The sequence below is a fragment of the Crocodylus porosus genome, unplaced genomic scaffold, assembly GCF_001723895.1.
Source record: "Crocodylus porosus isolate Cpor-Errol unplaced genomic scaffold, CroPor_comp1, whole genome shotgun sequence".
In the NCBI taxonomy this organism is placed as follows: Eukaryota; Metazoa; Chordata; order Crocodylia; family Crocodylidae; genus Crocodylus; species Crocodylus porosus.
In genome coordinates this window covers 24,947,101-24,957,002 of record NW_017728914.1, presented here as the reverse complement: position 1 = coordinate 24,957,002, position 9,902 = coordinate 24,947,101, and the positions used below count along the sequence as shown (strand labels likewise).

Here is a 9,902-nt window from a genome sequence, read left to right as displayed (position 1 = left end):
GGGCCCTGCCCCCTTCTGGCCACGTGACCCAGCTGGTCACCCAGGCAACCGGCACCTGAGCTGCCTGGGTGATTGGCAGCTCTGCCAATCACCCTCACAGTCACGGGGCACCTGCGTGACTCCGTGACAATGGAAAATCTTGAGAATTAACCCTGTCTTAGCCCAAAGCTCTCATTAGAAGCGTGCACATGTGCGTGTACCCATGCAGACGCACACACACCAGCAGCTAAGTTTATTTGTGCACATTACGTAAGCTGCTAAGGATAATTTAAGCCTCTAGTTTTCTGATCCAATAATTTCTTACACTGGATTTTGTATTTCAGGGCAAATGCTACACTTCTAGAATGGTTTTACAGTCACCCAGCCATTGTTTTCTTGACTTGTACCGCAATCTAAACCATGCTGTCGTCACCCAGATAATAATATACTGCTTGTTACATCTTAGTTATATGTGTGTTTGTGTCCGTTACAATTGCAATATGAATGGTGTTTTTAACATGAGAATAGAGACGGCATCATTGTCTCTCAAATCAAACACTGACTTGTGCTACTGGTAATTAAGCCCCTGAAACCTTGTGAATAGGACATCGCATTTTCAGATGTTTCTGTTTCATAAACAACTTTTTAATCCAGCATCTGAGCAGGATTAAAACCATTAGGCCAACAATGAAAACAATAAAACCCCTTTACTTTTCTATTGTACTTCAGCATAAGGATCTCTCATGGCAGTTTGGCATCATCATAACTCCATTTTACAGATCAAGAAACTGAAGCCCATAGCGTTTTGTTTTTTTTGTCATGGTTTGCCCAAGACCATGGAGCCAGGAATAAAAACTAAATCTCCTGGGTCCAGTTCCCTGAGGATTCTGCTCTAAACATGGAAGAACGCTGTAGAAATAAAATGTCAGCGTTGATATGGAAGGTGACAGGGCATCAAACTGGAGACACTGAAGGAGGATTAAGAAAAGTATTCTGAAGGCCCAGGGAGAGTCAGGGAGCTCACTTCACTGTGTTTTGCAGGGTTGCTATGCTATAAATATAGAGGATGAGTGTCTGGCAGAGCAGGGACTGCAGCCAATGAAGGGAGAGCTCCATTTGGGAAGCAGAGTTTTGACATTAATAAAGTAGAAAGATTTTATTGACACATATTACTTGGAGGTTTTATCAATCAGCCACATTCTACAACTATTTACAGTAGGCCAGGCAACTAAAGCTGTTGTTTTACAGGGGTCTTATTTAACACCTGTGAAATCTTAGGTAGAAGCTACAAGATACGAAGCCTACACACAATACTGCCTCATTCGCCTGGCAACCCAAATCCTTTTCAGTGCTGGGTGTGTCAGCAAGCAGTATCACACTTGGGGAGGAGGGAAGGAGGAAGGCTGTGGTAGTAGTTAGTAGCAGATTAAGATTTATTGGGGCCCTCGGCAAACAGAAAATTGGAGTCCCCCACACCCTATGATAAACATGAATGTATCAAAAAGCATTAATAAATAGACCCATTAAATCTTTACATGGTGCATTAATAAGTAAAACACAGCACACAATGTCGAAATTCACTACTCAATTTTGCTGCACACATAACTGAATAAAACAATTGCCTTAGGAAAATGACCCAGAAGCATAGGATTGCTATAAATGTATAATAAAATAAAAGGAAAGATGTTTTAGTTTAGGGGTCATGGATTGTAGACTCTTGTTTGACTGTGTTTTTAATACACATTATACATTGTACCTACAGTACAGTAAATGACTACAAGAAAAATACAGGGCATACCTATAGCCTCGAGTATGAGTCTAAGAATACTGGTAGTGATTGTTGCAAGTAAAATAAAGCAGTAGGCCTACGCAATACATCTCTCTTTTTTTTTTTCCTGAAATATTAAATGTGTGCTAAACTTCATTTACTGTAAAGCTTTTTTATATACTCATTACACCTGTTTTAATGCTACCATTGCATAATTATGTAACCAAAATATATATATATATTGATATATACATACATATACACACATATAATGTCTGTCTCTCTCTATACCTGTATCTCTCTCTATATTGATGTATACATACTTACACAATCTTTCCCTCTCTATATAATGTATCACTGTAGACAGACAGACAGACAGATCTATATCTGGAAGACCTCACACTTCCCCACATAGGCTGCCATCACTTGGGAGAGTTGCAGATCCCATCTCTATAGGCAGCTTTATTTGGGGTTGAGAACCACAGGAAGCATCTTGGCGGCAGCAGGATTCCCTTTCTTTGCACTGCAAAGCAGCCCTTGGCAGCAGGACTAAAGCACCGCATGCTGCCCTGCGGAGGGATCTGGTGCGGTTTGTAGTCTGTTTGGGGTTGCAACCCCTCAACATGTAGACACAAACATTGCATTCACCATGAGTGGCATGGCAGCACATCCCAAGCCGCCTGTCCACAAATGGAGGCTTATTGTCTCTGATATGTCCTCCATAGGGGGTCTATATTGAGCAGATTCTTTTTGGTATTGGGTGGTGGAACCGGAGCGTGCTCCATCCTGTCTGCCTTGTGACCTGACCCTTTGGAGGGGGGGAGAGAAGGCAGGATTGGGCTTCTTCCAGGCACAGTAACCGAGGAGAGACAGATCAGCTGGGCAGGGATGGCGAGGATCCTTGCTGCCATCTCATCCCGGCTGTCCCTATGGAGCCGTCAGACAAGTTTCCAGCCTCTGCCTTCTGCCAGCTCTCACATGTTTAACAAGCAATGGAGCTTCAGTGATTTGCAGGACTTTACCCAGCAGGCTGGGAAGCTCAGCAGACCCCTGCCCCCAGAGAGTCCCATATATCTGCCCCTGGTAATAGTCTGCAAAGGAGACATTATTCTGTAGTTAATGGGTTCTGATCCTGACTGCAAACACACATAGAAGATGAGTTTCTGGGACTCAGCCTAAGCCCCTGGTAGTTTTTGGTCTAAAAAGAAGGATTGTTTTCCAACCCGAACCAACACAGCTACCTTAGGTCTGACTGTAGACAGCTAAGATTGGGTTAGTAAATCAATTCTATTAAAACTAAATGGCTGCAGATGAATATATTTGGAGACAAGTGGAACTGGGCCAAGGATTAGAATTTCTGCACTGGCAGCACTTGTAAAGTGAAAAAAACCCAAACCAAACCCAATGAACCCTCTCCCTCATCTGAACTCCAAGCAAGCAGAGAGGGACCAGCAGGCCTGTGCAATGACCCAAATGCAGAAAGACAAGCTAAAGCTGAAGGTCATTAGCAGAGATCAGAAGGGAGGCTGAGGTTAGCTAATAGTTATTGTTGTAGTCTTGTGAAACCAGATAGGTGCTTAGCTGAAGAGGCACATTAAACTGACTCTTAAGGAAAAGTGGAGTGTTAACAGAGGGGTTTCCTGAGCAGGGGGATCTACATTAACTCACCAAGGCAGACAGTATGCTGGGATGCATGTACTAAATGAGCTGCTGTCTGAACTATTAACAAAAGACCTGACTGTGCAAACTGACAGCCACAAGACGCTGGATAGTTTTCACTCCCATTGGAGCGAGGAAGAATTTAGGGCTCTTGGTAACTTGGAAGAACGGATCTGAAACAAACAGAATAGCTAGAAGCCTAATCTTTCTGCTTCCAGCCCTGCTGTTCCCATAGCTCCGTGGGATGCTCCATGGTAGCAGGACATTTTTTCAGTTGAAGGTTTGGTCAGGGGCACAAGAAATAGGTGGACACTTTCTTTAGCTTTTGAGATCAGCATCTCCTGTACTTCCATTCTCCATCTCTTCTAAGACCAACTCTCCTTCTAGCTAAGAAAGGCCTCTATATGGTTTGTTAATGCCACTTTTCATCAGCCAGTGGGGTGTATAGAGAATTATCAGGAATCATTCCCAACCCTGAAATAAACAGGGAGTTTTTGATGAATAGGGAATCAGAGCAACCAAAGCTGGTGCTAACTTAAATTGCATTAAAACCTTTCATCTGAGACCTTTGTGCCATGGTGAACAATCTTGTACTTGTTCTGACAGCTCTCTCCTATTTAGTTTCAGAGATTGATTTTGGTTTATTTGCTCTGACACCTGCTAGTAAGATGAACAGGAACTGACTTGTATTGTTCCCAAGACAGCTGAGCTCAGACATGGTCTTTACTGGTTTTTACTCAGATTCCTGCTGTATTCCTAATTTTACCAGCTGGTCTTGAAAGAGGCCCTACATTAGTCACTTGCCCATATCTAGTAGCTGGTACAACCCAGGGCTGGACCGGAATCCCAGGATTCTCCTTTCCAACCGTTCTTTGCTCTGACTAAAGGATACTGAACCCAAAGGACAGTATTGCATGTGAGTACTTTTTGTGTTTTGATCTTGTGTTCTTATAAATCAGGGAGTGGGGCAGAGCAGCGTTTGAAAAGGACAGCACTGCTCAGCATGAGTAGTAGAAGTAGCAAGAGAAAGGAGAAGGATGATGATGCAAGGGGAGTAATAGAAATAGTGAGAGACATCCCTGCAGCAAGCAGCTCTGCAGTATTGCCCAAGACACAAACAGTAACTAGGAGAACTGAGCTGGAAATAGGTGGGGAGACAGCTCTTCTGCCAGTGGTGATACTGCAAGTTCATGATCCCTCACTGCTATCTCCATATACAATAAGAGGGACACATACATCAACATTCAACACCAGCGAAAAAATCTATGGCATCTATGGAATGAGGCCACGTGAGTGTTCACTACGCTGACCTGCAGACATTCTCATGGTATTTGACTATGCCACTGCAAATACCTGTAAAGAACTACTCTGGCAACTGCAGTGGCAGCATCCATGATCACAAGAATAACATGTATCATACAGACTTAAGACTGCCACCTTCCTGCCCCCCAATCTTATGATCTCTGCCATCACTGCACTTTTGTACATGTGTTCCTTGTAGGCATCTGTCTTCAAGGTGCTCCAGGTTGCCCATGCAAACTTCCTTGAACTTGAAATGATGAACTAGGTGAGAGGGAGGGATTGGAAGAGGAAAGGGGGAAAAAAAAGGAATCAAGGGATATTGGCCTGGGGGAAGGCAGACACTTCTAGTCCTGCTACCTGCAAACATGACTCAGACAAGACAAAAAGGGGCAAGAAGCAAGACCCAGTTCAGTTGTATATAAAAGCCAAAACTCACTGGTGTCCAATGGAGGGATGATTTTGCATCATGAAACAGAAAATGCCTCCAAAATTGTTTGCTGTTGACACAAGGAAAGACAGAGAGAGCTGTGAGAAACAATCACTTATGGCCAAAGCATGTATCCAGTAAGCCCTGGCTGCCCTAGAGAAGGTAAAGATATGAGAGGTGGGTGTCCTGGTAAATCCAGCACTTTACACTGATTCCTTCAGAGCCAACAAATAAGTAACTGTGAGATGTATTATAGATAGCAACATAGCAGTATAATAATCTAGACACCTGAAAGACTATCACTGCAATAGCCATGGCCTTTGGTTCACACTGGGGGCTCTACGCAGATTCTTTGGCTTAATTTATCATTTGGAGTGGATGTTGCAGTATATCCAAAGTCTCATCTGTGCCTGGTGTAATAAAAAATTGTGCCTTCAGAAAATCCCAGAGAGGGTAAAATATAGTCACAGAACAAACAGAATGGGAGTGCAAAGCAAGTACATAGCTCAGTGGGGGTCATTCCAGGAGATGTCTCGTTCCTGGGCTCTGAAAGGGAAATGCCTGCTGCAGCCCAGCCTCTTGGGAGCTGAAAAGTGCCACAGCATGGCCTCCCCATGAGCAGCATTCTGGGACCAAATTAAGGTGTGGTGTTGCCACTCAGTGACTGTCTCCTTCCCTGTCCCCTGGATTTTATTCTTGCTGACAGTGGGCATGACAGTGTCAGATCAGACCAGGACTGCACAATGGCCATATTGCCTACTGTGCCTGAGAGGTGGCTTTGCTTAACTTTTGACAGAAGTTGGTTGTAACTGGACATGCCTGAGTATGCATATGCATACGTATGTACTTATGCATGCATGCATGTATATACACACCTCTCCTCCTCCTAAAACATTTGTCAAATTGATATGGCTCTTCTGTAGGCTACATGGAAAGATTGCCAGAGCATCAAAAAGCTGTATATGCTAAGGGGCAGAAGCCATATACAGAAGCCAAGGGGCGGACCTAGAAGCTTTGAATTCTTTTATTTTTTGTTTGCTCTGTGCAGTTCTGCTACAGACAATTTGGATGCATGACCCTGACAAAGCCTGTTTGGGAGGCATCAGTAGTTATTCTTCTCCAATTCTCTATTCCTGCCTCTATGCATTCTGGGAGCTCAAATATAATGATTGTATTCAAATCAGATGTAAGCCATAAAAAGGAAAGGCACATTATAGCTGTGGTAACATTGTGATTTAGTGCACTAGTCTTTGCTAGAGGTTAGAATACCAACCCTGTCAGGTATCACATATGATAATGAATGTGGAAGGTCTTGATCCTGATCCAATCACAAAATTATCACATGATTTACTGCTCTATCTCCTCTACTTTTCTCTGACAGCATGAAGTCCTCTGATCTTCCTCGGAAAAGCAGGATGCACAATGCAATCTCATAGATCATTGGAGAGGGAAATAAATTAGATTGTTTCTGCCTTCTCAAGCAGTCATGCTAGACTGTATTCTTCCCTCTGCAAACAGCACATTTTGCCTACTTTTGCTTTTATGCTACTTTTGCTTTTATGCTAAACCAGTACTTCTAAATAGGATGAAGGAGATAACAATATGAATGTTTACATATATATATATGACATTTCTTCCCTAAAGACCTCCCAAAAAACCACTGGCAGTAATATCAGGTCATGTTCCCTAGGTGTACATGTCCCCAAACTGTCAGTAGATATAATTCCTATGGCAATTACAGAAAGGTTCAGAAGTTTAGTACAAGGAGATTCAGATTCCAGCCCAATTACATATACTGTGCTCCGCTGAGAGAGTGTCCTATAAACCTAGTTACAGGTCCTTCCCTGTTAGCCCTTTAAAAGCATTGGTCCCGTCAAGGTATTGAAAAAAGGGATTGCAAGCAATAGCATATTATAAATACCAAGCATGCTGGAGCACCTAGGCACATTACAGTAAAAAATAAGCATTAAGTTTTTAAAGTATATGACTCATGACACAACACATGACATATAACTTATGACATTCATGACATATGGAGTGGTGCATATATGCTGTGTAAATGTTAATTACATCAGGCTTAAGAGGTAGGCAAATAGTAATGATTTCTCATTTTGCACATGATACAACAAAGACAAACAGGTGTGGCTCCTCAAGACCATGTTGGAAGGCAGAACTTTTGTGCTCTGACAGCTAAAATTTTATTTTCATGAGACCAGCGAATTCTAGTCTCAGCAATCAGTGTTGATGGTGCTAATCTAGAGATCATCCATAAACAGGCCATTGGTGATCATAGCCATTGCAATGGTGCAGAGGTGGAGGCAATCTCTAGCTCCAAGTTCACATGTACTCACTTACATACCTGTAGTATATCCAGTGTACCAGGGACCGGCTGGAAGGTCAATCTTAATAAAAATGCAAGCTGTTTCATTCAACACAAAGCTCTGTTTAGAGCTGCATTTTACTGAGTTACTTAGTATTTCAAGTTGTGTGAGTTCTGTCCAGAGGTTTCACAGGTTTATTTGAGGGTGATGTACTCATTTACTCAAAAATTACAAAAACAGGTTGGTGTCCCTTTAAATACAGCAGGATGAAGCTGGATGAGTTCATCTTGAACTTGGCTTGATCACTTACTGAAAGAATTAAAAAAAAATCTCTGCAGGGCCAGTGCTCACGATGTTTCCTTTTTTACTGCTAATTAGCCCCCATGCATCTTATGGTAGTTGAAGCCAAAGGCATTAACAATAGTAATTGCTTTGTGGGCTGGAATTTGTGTCTGGAAGTTTTGAATAGAGAGAGGCAGGTGAATGGGCAGCTGCAGTGCTTGTTCTGAATTCAGGGGGTGTTCCAGAAGTAAGTGCAGCTTTCCTCATTGCCATGGGTCATCAGATCCCAAAGTAACTAAATTTCTTTGGTACAGTTACACAATATTGTCCTGTTGATCCTACACGCCTTACTGAGTATGGCATGCTTAGCGGGGTCATGCTGCATACACATAGGAGCTCACAGTCTGGAAAGAGAGATTGGAGCTGCTTGCACATCGTGGTATCTCCATGTGATCTCTCAGTGGAGCAAATCTGTTAAATAATGCTAATACAGTCTTCCTAACAAATTGTTTTAAAAGATTAAGGGGCTCATTTCTGAACTCATGCTAGTAGATCTACGGAAATTATCTCACAGGCAGACGTGGAATGGAGTAAAAAACCTGGTAAGCAGTAATACTGACAGCCCTAGGGCTGAAAGTGGGCAGAGTCTTAGATATGAGTTGTCGTCATGAGATGACGACAGAAAAGTCCAGCGTAGTTACTACTGTAGCTCTCAAGATTTGCTCTGGTGCTGTGGCATCTTCCAGGCTAGACAGGACTGAATTTCCAAAATGAAAAAAAAAAAGGAGAAACAATCAAAACTAAGCCTTGAAATCAAATGGCCCTTTCAGGCTTTCTGTAGAAAGGACACAAGATTACTCTTGTGAAGTGAACTTGCAGGTGAACTTTAATGAATTAAGCATCACAAATGCCTGATTTTACAGTTGAAAAAAACAGAAACACAGAGGGGTCACCTGACTTGCTTTCAGCCTCTTAATAGGACTGTGACAGAGAGCCTGTCAGAAAAAGGCAGAAGCAGAGCTAGTTGTAGGGGGGATTTCAGCAAAAGCGTTTTGTGTTAACCAATACCAGTTTTCTGGAATGGAAATGTGTCCTGCTGGCCCACCTGGCAGGTGGCAGGACTGTCCAGGCACTAAAAGCACTAAAAGCACAGCCCTTTTAGGCAGCCTGCCTTGGAGGGAGGGACCCCAGCACTTCCAAAGCCTGCAGGTTTAATGGAGCCCTAGAGCGGGTGATCTCAAGGTTTTGAAGATCTCTGCCATGGAGACAAGCACCCGGGATTTCTCAAGGTCGAGTCTCTGGGCTCCTAGGGAATCCAGGCTCTGTGTTATGGAGAAGAAAGCCTGGAAATACAGGCTCCCAACTCTGGTGCTCTCAGTTCAGCCAGAGCTTCTGGGGTCTGGTTTCTCCCCCCCATTCCAGCTGCTGGAGAGTCGGGAGCATAGAGGTCCTAAGAGCTGGGAACCTCGAGGCTGGGGCTCAGTGGGTCGTGATGGCCGGTCTCACAGAACTGTGGTTCAGCTGGCTGCTTTTTTCAAAATGGAAGAATTTTCCCAGGATGTTCAAATTTTCCATGGCAGCAAAATTCTTGTGTACACACACACACACACACACACACGATCTGGGTCTGCCTGAGCCTCAGGAACAGGGAGAAGGGACACCTTACTTTTACATACCCTACCCCCCCACACATACACACACTCCACTACACACCTCCCTCACACACCTTCCTCCCACTCACACCCTACACATCCACCCCCTCCCCACACAGTCTGGGCCCATCTGAGCCTTAGGGAAAAGGGAGACCCTCACATCCAACACACCTTCCTCCACATACTGTACGGCCCCCTCCATACCCTCACATCCTACACACCCACCCCCTACACACATCCACTGTAACACCCTATCTGAGCCTCACGAACAAGGAGAAGGGACACCTCTCCCCCCACCTTGCAACCCCCCCCAGCCTCACCTTACACCCCCCGACTCACTTTACACCCCCACCACGCCTATAAACACACCTAACATTCCCCCCCCACACTCCTCGCTGACCAGCCCCGTGTGTCCCCAACCCTTACTCCTCCCTCCCGCCGTGGCGCCTTTAAGAGCCGGCGGTTGCCCCCGTGCAGCCTTGGCCCCGCCCCCCCCAGCCGCCCGGCCGCCG

The 9,902-nt window shown here is 44.2% G+C and overlaps 1 protein-coding gene across 6 annotated transcripts in view; it reads right to left on the bottom strand.

Moving 5' to 3' along the window:
- The window catches only part of FGF1 (fibroblast growth factor 1), a 91,740-nt gene that overhangs the window by 81,539 nt on the left and 299 nt on the right, over positions 1-9,902 (bottom strand). The window lies entirely within an intron of this gene.